The 12,964-nt window shown below is 35.7% G+C and overlaps 1 pseudogene; it reads right to left on the reverse strand.

The window, feature by feature from the left end:
* The window catches only part of LOC124975298 (chromodomain-helicase-DNA-binding protein 1-like), a 138,742-nt pseudogene that overhangs the window by 18,621 nt on the left and 107,157 nt on the right, over positions 1-12,964 (reverse strand).

The following is a 12,964-nucleotide window of genomic DNA, read 5'->3' on the forward strand; positions in this document are numbered from 1 at the left end:
CTCTCTAAACATGAAAAATAAAATCTTTAAAACACAAATGGAGTTCCTCTCCCAACCTGACAATGCATTTGACCACATCCTTCAAGTTTTTCCTAAGACTAACCATGAGACAACTGAATGAATGTCTCTGATGCAGGGTGTGGCACATGACCTTGGAAGAGACTGAGGCCAAAGGAGTCTGATTATATTTTATTATTGAGTTTATTAGACAGATAAGATATGCTGGAGAAATAATCTTCTTATACTCAAGGATTATATCTAACACTTCTTTTATATACCATATCATGAAAATCACTTAATAAATGCTTTCTCTATAAGTCTGAAAACTTTTCATAAAGGTATTAATCTCTCTTTCATCAAGGACACATGTCCTTTTTGTATTTCTATATGTATTCAATACAAATTAAGGTCAATAAAAAATAGGATAATGAGACTCCAATTATGAATTCAAAATTAATTTAAGGTCTTTTTGATTCAGTATGTAAGGATAATTCCATCTCCCAAAACTCTTTTCAAATTATTTAATAGTATATGAGAGCACTCTATAACTGACAAAGCACCACAGATGTCATATGGTATTTATGGTTTAAGTCATATGGACAATGCCATAATAATTACAAATAGCTGGCAGTTTCACTATGATCACATTTTAAATAACAAAATGTTTGTTAAACTTTCAACACTATCCCAGGGGTACTTGCAGAGGAGGGGCAACTAGCAAAGAGATTATCTTATTTTCCAAATCCATGGCTGGGAAGGAGAGCTGCCTCCACTGAACATAAATAAAACTTCCTCAAAATTACAAAAAAAAAAAAAATCCAGGATATTCCCAGGTCAGAGGTCAAAGCAGATCAGAATTACTTTCCAATAAGCTCAGGTTCCAGCCTCACTTCTTTGTGACATCACAGCTTAGATGTCACAAAAACAGCTCCAAAGTAGAAGTCCAGTACTATGCTATGTCAACTGCCTTGATTTATTATACTCCTTTGTAATAACCTCACCTTTAAGATAACTATGAAAAAAGTACCAATGGTTGGGATGTAAGAGTACTACACCACTCCTTCTTTGTCTGCTTTCATCAATACCTATGTGGCTTACCTTCCCTGGTATTCAGGAGAAAAATAATACTGGGCTGCTGTCCAAAGTTCTTTATAGCCAGGTGTCTCTCTTCTCCTCTCAAAGAACCATCCACATGCTCATAGCTGTAGCCATTACATAGAGAAGAACAACAACAAACAAAGAGATCTTAACTCTTTTCAAGGACTCTTCAGGAAATAAAAAAATCAAGTCATTCCAAAACCAAATGCATATATTGTCCTTTCCATATCCAGGCATGACCCTACTTTAAATAAATCCCATGGGAAAAATCTAAATTTAGGGGACAATACATCACTTTACAAAAAAACTCACCATAACACTTTATCCTGGGATTTTAAAACACATGCAGTCAAAGTTTTGACACTTAAAACAGAGTTAACATTCAGTTTTGACTATTCCTAGGCAACCCTAAATATCCACCCTCTATGGCAGTTTCTATTTGCTGAGACACAATCCTTACTTAGGCAAGCAGTAAGACAAGGACTTAGGAGCCTGATTACCCAGCATCTGCTTTTCAATGAAGCTTTCGGGCTCTCCACTTACCACCATGCTTCAGGTCAGGAAGGGGAATTATAAACTCATCATGTTTTGACAGTGGAGATTCCTCAATGTGCCAATGGCATTTCTGCAAGTATCCAGGTTACTGCAATACTTGGAGGGCATCAAGTGGATCTGAGAGACCACTCTGAACTAAATTTTAAAACTCTTAGTTCTGCAGCTGATAATCTACGAAAGGCTCAAAAATCATCCACTGTTTAAGCTTTTTCCCATTATCCCACATCAATTTTATTACATATAAAACAGAGTTCTCAGGTAATTGCCTACATTCCATATTGTCCATAGAAATAATTGGTCTTACATTCCCCTGCTTTATTTGTGGGATCTCTATACTATCAATATTTATTTTCTTACTAATCCTGAATAAGTACACAAGTGTTGAGCTGAATGTTGCAAGACACTGAAAGTTTTTGTCACTGAAACTTGACTTATCATACATTTTTGAAGATACTCAATATTTTTACATCTGCTTCACATAGTGCTGTCCCCTCTCCTCACCTTCTTTTGGTTCTGAATAATGTTTTTGAACCTTTTTCCTATGTAACATTCCCACACCCCTTATTATTCTTCATGGACCTATTTGATCATTAAATCTAAAAAAAGACTTCAGTAATGTGGTGGCCCAGGGGAGTCACCTCTGTAATCTGTATAGTCTTGGAGAATATCCAAAATCTGGGTCATTTGGGAGAAAAGTAAAACCCAATGGTCACTGGCAAGGAAAAGAAAAGGAGAAACTCTAGTAGTATTTAGGATGAGTTACCCTCACACAAAATTTATCAAGGAATACAATTTTATGAGTAAGTCAAATGCTAAAGTAGAAATATAAATGTCACATAACTTTCTCAGAAACTCTACATATTTAACACAAGAATACAAAGTGCCTCCACATGTAGCTGCATCCTTCAGAGCAGTTTTAAAGCTACAGCAGAGATATTCTCAGGGCATGTGTCAATTCACCAGGAACTATGGAAGCCCTAGAGCAAACAAGGTTCCTATTTCTGGAATGTCACTTCACTCAATAAAAAAATAAATAAATAAACTTTCATTTTAATAGTGAAATAAATAAGCACATGAAGAGTAAAGGGCAAGATTTGCTTATGTGTGTATCCCTTCCCCAAGATCCTAAAGAGCTGTGATCAGCTATCTACTGCTATTCCCCACTTGGGGGTGTAAGTCATTATCATCTAGAAAAGTCTGAGAAGCCTCACTTTAGAGAAGCAATCCCCTATGATACATGAGGAAACTTACATATAGATAGTGAGGAGAGGAAAGAATTCAAAATAATGCATTAAGAACAAAATCAAGCTGAGAACTCTTTGTTATCAGATATTGTTTTAAAATTTGCCTAAACAAAGAAGTACAGTGTTGACAAAACAATATTCTTTTCAAGAAAATGAACTTAATTTAATCTTACCACAAAGATAAGATCAAGAGTTAGGGAGAACTCCTGTCAGATTCTAGCCCAAATTTTGGGTAAAGCATTGAGCTTGAAGGTGAGTACCTCAATTCTTATCTCATCTCTGACATTTGCTAACTATATGACTTTGGACAAGACCTTTCTGGGTCTGTGACATAAAAAATCTTGGATGGAAGGTATTTATGGGCTCTTCTCCATCTCTAACACACTCATAGTAGATATGCCAAAGAAAATTAAGCACAGTAATACATGCAATTATTTAACTTGCAAAAGATTGGAAAATTTTGCCAAATATGAAGTTTTAGGTTAGTTCAGGCTACACCTGGGGCAGTCATCCTAAAGGGACAATTTTGAAATTCTGGTCTTCTGATGCCCCACTCCATTTCTGGGAAAGATTTTTCCAAGTACCCCTTGAGTTTAAATCAAACCCCACAGGTTAACAAGAATGAATGCTTGCTGAGCCTTTATTATGTGTCAATTCAACACAATGTACCAGCAGGCAAATATAAAAGAAATGCTCAATGCTGACTGTGTCCTTGTGGCTCCAAACAATATACCTGGACTGATGAGGTGAACATACACTGATCCACCAGGCAGTAGATTAAGGTAGGGCTTGCCAAGTGCTGGAGTGGGATTCTAAATGCTATAGGAATTCAGGAAAGAAAGGATAATGGTGGGTAAGAGTGGGGAGGGTTGAGGTGGAATGGGGTGGGTGTATAATTTCAGAGAAAGTAGACCCTGAATTAGAGTCTTGTAAAGAGGAAAACTTGAATCAGTCTCACAAAATAGGTAAGTTCCTCATTAATTAGGTTTTAACCTGTCACCAGCTCAGAGCAGTACATATATCTATACCTGGAATGCAGGAAGTCCAGCATCTTATCCAACAGGTGAAGTTTCCCACTAGCCTCAATCAGATGGTATCCAACTTCAAAAGTCTCTGGCTCTTCACCTGGAAAAGAAAGGGCCTATTCCCAATCATGTGTCCTGACTCAGGGCAAAGTTCTTGAATAGGAAAGTCAAATGTTAGGCAACAGCAAGAGAACCCTTGCTCCTTTTAATCAATTATGTCCCTTAGTCACATCTATTTGAGGCATTTTATAACTATTTGCTTACATCACTATCTCAGTGCAGCTTAACACAAATTGCAGAGCCTGGCACATCCAAAAAGCCTAATAAATACTTGCCTAGGAATAAAACCCACTCTTTAGGAAACTGAGGCAAAGGGAGAGGCCAAAAATAAAGTGCTAAGGCTCTCACTCTAGAAAAGGAATCAAGAAATAGACTTAGGTGTATATAACTGATTCTCAAGGTATGGGGTGGCAGTCAGAATATTCTGGAAGGGGTCATTGCCTGGAGGTTTTCTCTTAGTTGGGGCACAACTGCCCCTGAGGCTGCTGCCCCAGATACCTGGATGTGTTTTCTCCGGGTGCTACTGCTGCCCATGCTGCTTCTGCACACCAGAGGTCTTTTCTCTGGGCATGCCTGCTGTCAACACTGCTGCCACTGACATTGCTGCTCCTGATATCCCTGCTGCCAAAGCTGCTGCTGCACCCCAGAGGTCACCTGGAGGTCTTCTCTCTGGTTGCCACTGCAGCTGCAATCACAGCTGCCACCACTGTGGCTGCTGATTCCCCACCACTGCCAATACTGATGACTGAGCCGCTGCTGAGCACCTGCCTGCTGCCAACAACCCCCTGCCACTTATCGCTTCTACCACTGCCCAGAGGTCCACTGCCAGGGAGACTCCAGGTTTGGTTGTACATGATTGCATCCATTTTGAGACACCAGTCAGAGCCTGAGGTATGAGATACTGGTGGGTTTCCTGCTACTGCCATCTTGGGGAGACAAGGTGCCCCTGTCTGGGGACACCCACCAGGACCTGGAGGTTTAGTGTGAGGTGCCTGTGGGTTTGGCTGTTCCTGGGGTCTTCCTCCTGGGGGTGCTGGTTGCTGCCATCAAGCTATTGCCTCTCAGGATTGCTTATCCCTGGTGGTCTATTTCCAAATTGCAGTATCATTGAGATCTTGGGACTGCAACATGTTTGAACCTAAGCCATCTGAGGCCCAGATTGGTGGGATAGTGACTTGGTCTGTCAGGGCCTGTCTGGGCCAGGCAGTCTTGTGGGAAGTCAGAGGCAGGGCTGAGAAGTTTTTGGATGCTGGCAGAGAGAGTTGTTCAATTTTCCACTGAGATTTATTTTATTTTTTCCTCTGGCATCTTTCTCCACCATATTTGGAGCATGGTGTTTTTCATGCACCAGTTTGTGGAAGATGGAGATAGATGCATGGTGTTTTGCAATTCTGCTGTATATTCTTATATTTTTAACTTTTTTCTATGTATGTTTTCTATGTATGTTTTCTTATATCTTTAACTTTTTATATGTATATTGTTCCTCTTCTTTGTCTGTTTCTCTGGATTCCTTTCTAACTTTTCTCCCCCTAATAGTCAATCTCTGTTGGTTCCTCTTCCACTCTTCCTATGGATTTTTGCTTCTGGTTTCTCTCTTTCTCCTTCATGAACATCATGTCCTGCACAATTTCTGATTTCTTGGTGTCCAATATTTGAGATTGTAAATCCTTTTGGCAAATTTTCTGTTTATATTGTGGACAGTGATTGAACTCATCATTGCTGTTTATAGCTAGAGGGCAGTGGACACCTTGGTGGGAGTTATTAGATTTGAGGCTGTTTATTGTTTGCACTGGGTGCTGTTGATGTTGGTCTCCCTCTTAAAGGTGGGATACTAGAAAACTTCAGGGACAATATAGTTCTACAGGGTAGAGTCTGCAGTACCTCAGATTCATACAACTAGATGGGGAAACATACAAGCAACATGAAAAATACAAGAGAACAAAGTGTCCCAAACAAATCAAGATGCCCCAATATGAGAATCCACTGACATCACAGTAGAAGAAATGTCCACAAAGGAGTTTACAATGTACATAAACTGATCTATGAAGTAAAGGATGGTATAAAGAGTGAAATTGAAGAGAAATTACAGGAAGTGAAAGATCACTTCAATAAAGCATTAGAGATTGTGGGGGGAAAAGCAGAAATCCTTGAAATGAAGGTATCAATAAACCAAATTGTACTTGCAATGGAAAGCATCACCAATAGACTAAACCATTTGGAAGACAGAACCTCAAACAATGAAGACAATATTATTTACTATTGAAAATAAAGTTGATCATGCAGAGAAGATGCAAAAATCCATGAACAGACCTTCCAAGAATTATGGGAAAACATGGAAAGAACAAATTTAGGAGTTATCTATATAGATGAAGGAGCAGAGGTATAAACCAAGGGAATGTACAATCTTTTCAATAACATATTATCAGAAAATTTATCAAACCTAAAGAATACAATGGGTAATCAAATACAGGAGGCTTACAGGACTCCAAATGTACAAAATTACAGCAGACCCACACCAAGACACATTAAAATGAGAATGACTAAAATACAGAATAAGGGCAAATTCTTAAAGGCTGTGAGAAAAAAAAAGCAAATTATGTTTAGGAGAAAACCAATTCAGATCTCAAATGATTTCTCAACCCAGACCCACAAAGCTAGGAGGTCATGGAACAAAATATTTCAAGCTTGGAAAGAAAATGGATGCCAACCAAGATTTTTATATCCAGCAAAATTAAGTTTCAGATTTGAAGATGAAATAAAAACCTTTTATGAAAAACAAAAGTTAAAATAATTCACAATTAGAAAGCCTGCACTACAGAACATTCTCAACAAAATATTCCATGAGGATGAAGAGGAAAAAAAAAGTGAAAACCAGCAAAGGGAGGAACTACACTAAAGGAATAGTCAAAGAAGAAACTACATCAAATTAAAAGCCATAAATAAACCTAATGACTGTGAATACAAATCACATCTCAGTAATAACCTTGAATATTAATGGTCCAAATTCATCAAGCAAAAGATATAGGCTTGCAGATTTGATTAAAAAATAAAATCCAACAATATGGTATCTCCATGAGACTCACTTCATAGGCAAAGACATCCACAGACTGAAGGTGAAAGGATTGGAAAAAAAGTACAAATTGTGGAAACAAGCAAGGGTTTCCATCCTCACATCAGATAAGGTGGACTTCTAGCTAAAGTTAATCAGAAGAAACAAAGAAGGTCAATTCATCTACTGAAGGGAATTATACATCAGTAAGACATACAATTATAAATACTTATACCCCAAACAATGGACCATCTATGTACATCAAACAAACCCTTCAAAATTTCAAGAATCAAATAGAGCACAGCACAATAATACTGGGTGACTTTAACACATCTCTCTCACTACTGGACAGATCTAAACAAAATCTAAATAAAGAAACTATAGAACTCAATAATACAATAAATAACTTAGACTTAACAGATATATATACAATATTTCATCAATAAACGAGTGAACACACTTTTTTCTCAGCAGCACATGGATCCTTCTCTAAAATGAACCACATCTTATGACACAAAGTAACTCTTAGTAAATACAAAAAAATGGAGATAATATCCTACAGTCGATCAGATCATAATGGACTTAAATTAGAAATCAACAATAAGATAAAAAATAGAAGCTATTCTAACATATGGAGAATAATACACTATTGAATGACACATGGATAGTAGAAGAAATCAAGGATAAAATGAAAAAAAATACCTAGAGTAAATGAGAATATGGATACAACAAACCAAAATCTCTGGGACACAATGAAGGCAGTACTAAGAGGAAAGTCCACTGCATTGAGCTCATTTATCAAAAGAATAAAAAGTCAACAAATAAATGACCTAACATTATATCTCAAAGCCCTAGAAAAAGAAGAACAAATCAACACCATAAACAGTAGAAGATAGGAAATAATTAAAATCAGAACTGAAATCAATGAAATTGAAACAAAAGAAACAATTGAAAAAATTGACAAAACAAAAAGTTGGTTCTTTGAAAAAAATCAATAAAATTGATAAATCCCTAGCCACACTAATGAAGAGAAAGAGAGAGAAAACCTGAATTACTAAAATACAAGATGAAAAAGGAAATATAACAACAGACTCAACTAAAATACAAAATAATTAGACACTATTTTGAAAATTTATACTCAAATTAAAGAAAATACTGCAGACATCAACAAATTTCTAGAGACATATGACCTATCTAATCTGAGTCAGATCATACATGATTTAAGCAGAATAATTTTAAGTAATGAAATAGAAAATGCCATCAAAAGCCTACCAATTAAGAAAAGCCCAGAACAAGATGGATTCTCAGCTGAGTTCTACAAGATCTTCGAAGAAGAATTAAAACCAATACTCCTCAAATTATTCCATGAAATAGAAGGAGGGAACTTTTCCAACTCATTCTATGAGGCTAATATCACCTTGACACCAAAATCAGACAAAGACACTAAGGAAAGAAAACTTCACACCAATATCCCTGATAAACACAGATGCAAAAATTCTCAATAAAATCCTGGAAAATTGCTACCAAAAATATTAAAAAGAGAGTACACCACTATCAAGTGTGGTTCATCCCAGGGATGCAGAATTGGTTCAATATATGGAAAACAATAAATGTAATTCATCATATACATAGACTTAAAAACAAGAATCATTATCTCAATAGATGCAGAAAAAGCATTTGACAAAATACAGGACCAGTTCATGTTTAAAAACTAGAAAATCTTAGGGATAGTAGGAACATACCTCAACATCATCAAAGTCATATATGTTAAACCCAAGGCCAACATAATTCTAAATGGAGAAAAATTGGAAAGCATTTCCTCTAAAAACTGGAACAAACCAAGATGCCCTTTCATCACTTTTATTCAACAATATCCTTGAAATTCTAGCCAGAGCAATTAGATTAAAGAAAGAAATTAAAGTTATAGAAATAGTAAAGAAGAACTCAAATTATCACTATTTGCCAATAACATGATTCTTTATTTAGAAGATCTAAAAATTTCCACCAGAAAACTTCTAGAAGTAATTAATAAATTTAGCAATGTAGCAGGATATAAAATCAATACCCATAAATTAAATGCATTCCTATACATTAGTAATAAATTCACTAAAAGAGAAATAAAGAAAATTACCCCCCCAAAAAAGAGAGTAAACTATCCCATTCACAGTAGCCTCAAAAAAAAAAAAAGGTATCAATCTAACAAAAGAGGTAAAAGCCCTCTACAATGAAAACTACAGAACACTAAAGAAAGAAACTGAAGATGACATTAGAGGATGGAAAGACCTCCCATGCTCCTGGATAGGCAGAAATAATATTATCAAAATGGCCATATTACCAAAAGTGTTAAACAAATTTAATGCAATTCCTATTAAAATCCCAATAACATTCTTCATAGAACTAGAAAAAACAATCATGAAATTTATTTGGAAAAATTAGAGATCCAGAATAGCCAAAGCAACCCTTAGCAAGAATAGTGAAGGACACATCACAATACTAGACCTTAAACTATACTACAGAGGTATAGTAATAAAAACAACATGGTTTGGTGCCAAAACAGACATGTAGACCAATAGTACAGAATAGAAGACACAGAGACAAACCCACATAAAAACAGGTATCTCATAACAGATAAGGGTGCCAAAAATATTCACTGGAGAAAAGATAGCCTATTTAACAAATGGTGCCAGGAAAAATGGAAAGAATATGTAACAAAATGAAATTAAACCTTTATCTCTCACACTGCATGAAATTCAACTCAAAGTGGATCAAAGACTCAGGCCTAATAAAAGACAAACTAGATCCAAATCTATACCATGTCAGCCTAGCATCTGATTTCCTTAATAAGACCCCTAAAGTGCAATATGTTAAATCAAGGATCAATAAATGAAATTGATTCAAACAAAAAGCTTCTTCTCAGCAAAAGAAACAATAATGTGAGGAGAGAGCCTACAGAGTGGGAGAAAATCTTTACCACATGCACCTCAGATAAAGCAATAAACTCTAGGATATATAAAGAACTCAAAAAACTTAACACCAAAAACAAATATCCCAAATAAATAAATGGGCTAACAAACACATCATAGAAGTTATACAATTGATCAACAAATACATGAAAAAATATTCAACATTGCTAGCAATTAGAGAAATTCAAATCAAAGCTACTCTAAGATTTCTTCTCACTCTAATCAGAATGGCAATTATCAAGAATACAAGCAACAGTAAATGTTGACAAGGATATGGGGAAAAAGGTACACCCATACGTTGCTGCTTAGAATGCAAATTGGTGCAACCATTATGGAAAGCAGTATGAAGATTCCTCAGAAAACCTGGAATGGAACCACCATTTGACCCAGCTATCCCACTCATTTGTTTATACTGAAAGGACTTAAAATCAGGATACTACAGTGACACAGTCACATCAAAGTTTATAGCAGCTCAATTCACAATAGCTACACTATGAAACCAACCTAGATGCCCTTCAACAGATGAATGGATAAAGAAATGTGGTATGTATATATGATGGAATACTACTCAGCTTTAAAAAATAATGAAATTATGGCATTTGCTGGTAAATGGATGTAGTTAGAGAATGTCATGCTAAGTGAAATAAGCCAAACACCCAAAATTAAAGGCCAAATGTTTTCTCTGATATGCAGATGTTTATTCACAATAAGGTAGGATAGAGGAAGAATAGAGTTAATTTATGTTTTGTAGAGGGAGTGAATAGAAGGAAAGGGGTATGAGGGTAAGAAGGATAGTTGAGTGAAACAGATATTTTTATCTCATGTACATGTATGACTGCATGACCGATGTGATCCTACATGTATAAACAGAAAAATGAGAAATTATACTTCATTTATGTATGATCTATCAAAATGTATGAATGCATTCCACTATCACATACAACTAATTAGAAAAAATCTAAGAAACTTAAAGAAAGAATATTCTTGAAGTTTTCCTTCAAAATCTACATTCCTAATGCCTCTTTTTCCTTAAAAAAATTCTAATGTGAATTTGATTAAGATCCTGCTAAACTTTTAAATAGTTCACAGTGCTACTTGGCAAAAAGTCTTTGAAAGAAGTACAGCAAACCTTTTGCATTCTTTCTATACTTGAGCCTCCATGGCCAGAGAATTGCCTATCAGAGTGTGTAAAAAAAAAAAACATTATTTGAATGAAAATGAAAACACTACACATCAATTTTGTAGGCAAGCACTAAAGCAGTGCTTAGAGAGAAAAGTACAGAAGTCAGTAAGATGAAGGGGAAGCAGCAAAGGATACTAAGGAGCATGTGGGCAGAAGGAAAAGCAAGACAAAGTGCTACTCCAGAAGCTGAATGAAGAGTATTTCAAGAAAAAAGTGATCTACTGTGTCAAGGGTTTCTGAGAGGTTAAATGAAATGTGAATTGACCACTGGGCATCACAGAGATCACTGGTGAACTTGGCATAGTGTTTGAGTAGGTTCAAGACTAGAGACAATCTAATCATGAAGACATGGTCAGATGAATCCAGATTATGACACATTCTGTAAAACTACCAGTTTTATTCTCCATAACTGTCAACATCATGAAAGACAAAAAGTCCCCTTCCCACCCCCACAAGAAAGCTTAAAAACATTTCTAGATTGCAGAAAAATAGAGACATGGCAAATGCAATACAGAATCTATGGATCTTGGATTAAAAGAGAAAAAGAAAAACATAGCTATAAGGGATATTACAGGAACATCTGAAGAAATCTGAGTAACATTAGATAATATTAATATAGAGAAAATGAGAATAAGCAAAATACACACAGTAAATACAGGTAGTTTTTTTTTTTCTAAGAATTCTGCTATGATTTTGGACACAGAACTATTAAATAAAAATAATGTGGGGAAAAATGACAGTGCCTCACCATCAAATATGGGTGATCCACACACTTTTGAAGCTGAGATAAGATATTCTGAAGTTTAACTTTCTTTGCCATCTCATTTTCAAATGCATCTGTAATTTTGAAGAGAGAAAGAAAAATGGACTAACAAATCAAAAACAAAAACAAAAACCAAACCCAACTCTTTATAAATAACCTTACTCACTTCATTGGAGATTCCTCAAATTTATACTAACTCCCAATGGCTCATCTGCACTGAGAATTAACAGCATATCCACATGGAACTTTCTTATACGTCACTTTGTTTTGAGAAAAAAGACTATATATTGAACTTGGGGGTGGTTTGTTATAATGACTGGAAATTTCTGAAATTTCCTTCTTTAACTGCTATTGTGGATTTAAAAGGGGAGAAAAGCAAATTGAGGACAAAATGCATGAATGGACATTTAAAAGTGTTTGCTTCATTGTAGGGAATAAGAAAAAACTAGGCAAGAGAAAAAAGGGAAATTTCATCAAGCAACAACTAAGTCTGACACACTTAACACTGCCATTGTCTCACTGCAGCTGACCTGAGTATCATTCAGAATACAAAATCCTACTCTATATTCTTGCTATACAAAGTGAGTGTAATTATAAAATATTTCCCTGCCCCAAAATCACATTCTCATTTAGTTGCTAAATGTATCAAGTGCCCTCTGATTACCTAGGTCTTTCATCAAAGTAGCCTTGTAGTATTTTTTCTGCAAAGCCAACATGCCATGGTATATCACTACTTCTGTCTTCTTGGGAAGCTCTGTAGCTACCTCAACTTTTACTCTCCTCAGCAGAAATGACTGCAAGAGGTTGTGTAGTTCACTTGCTGTGTAAGAAAAAAAATACAAGAGAGTGGTTCAAAAATACAACAAAGGCAATGAACTACTAGAGAATATATAACAATTTACTGCCCTCATTTTCAAGCTAATTCTGCATTCTAGGTTAGTATAGCAATTTTCATAGTACAGACACTCCTGGATTTACAAAGTGATTACATTCTTATAAACCCATCATGAATTGAAAATATCAT

Source organism: Sciurus carolinensis, unplaced genomic scaffold, assembly GCF_902686445.1.
Source record: "Sciurus carolinensis unplaced genomic scaffold, mSciCar1.2, whole genome shotgun sequence".
NCBI lineage: Eukaryota > Metazoa > Chordata > Mammalia > Rodentia > Sciuridae > Sciurus > Sciurus carolinensis.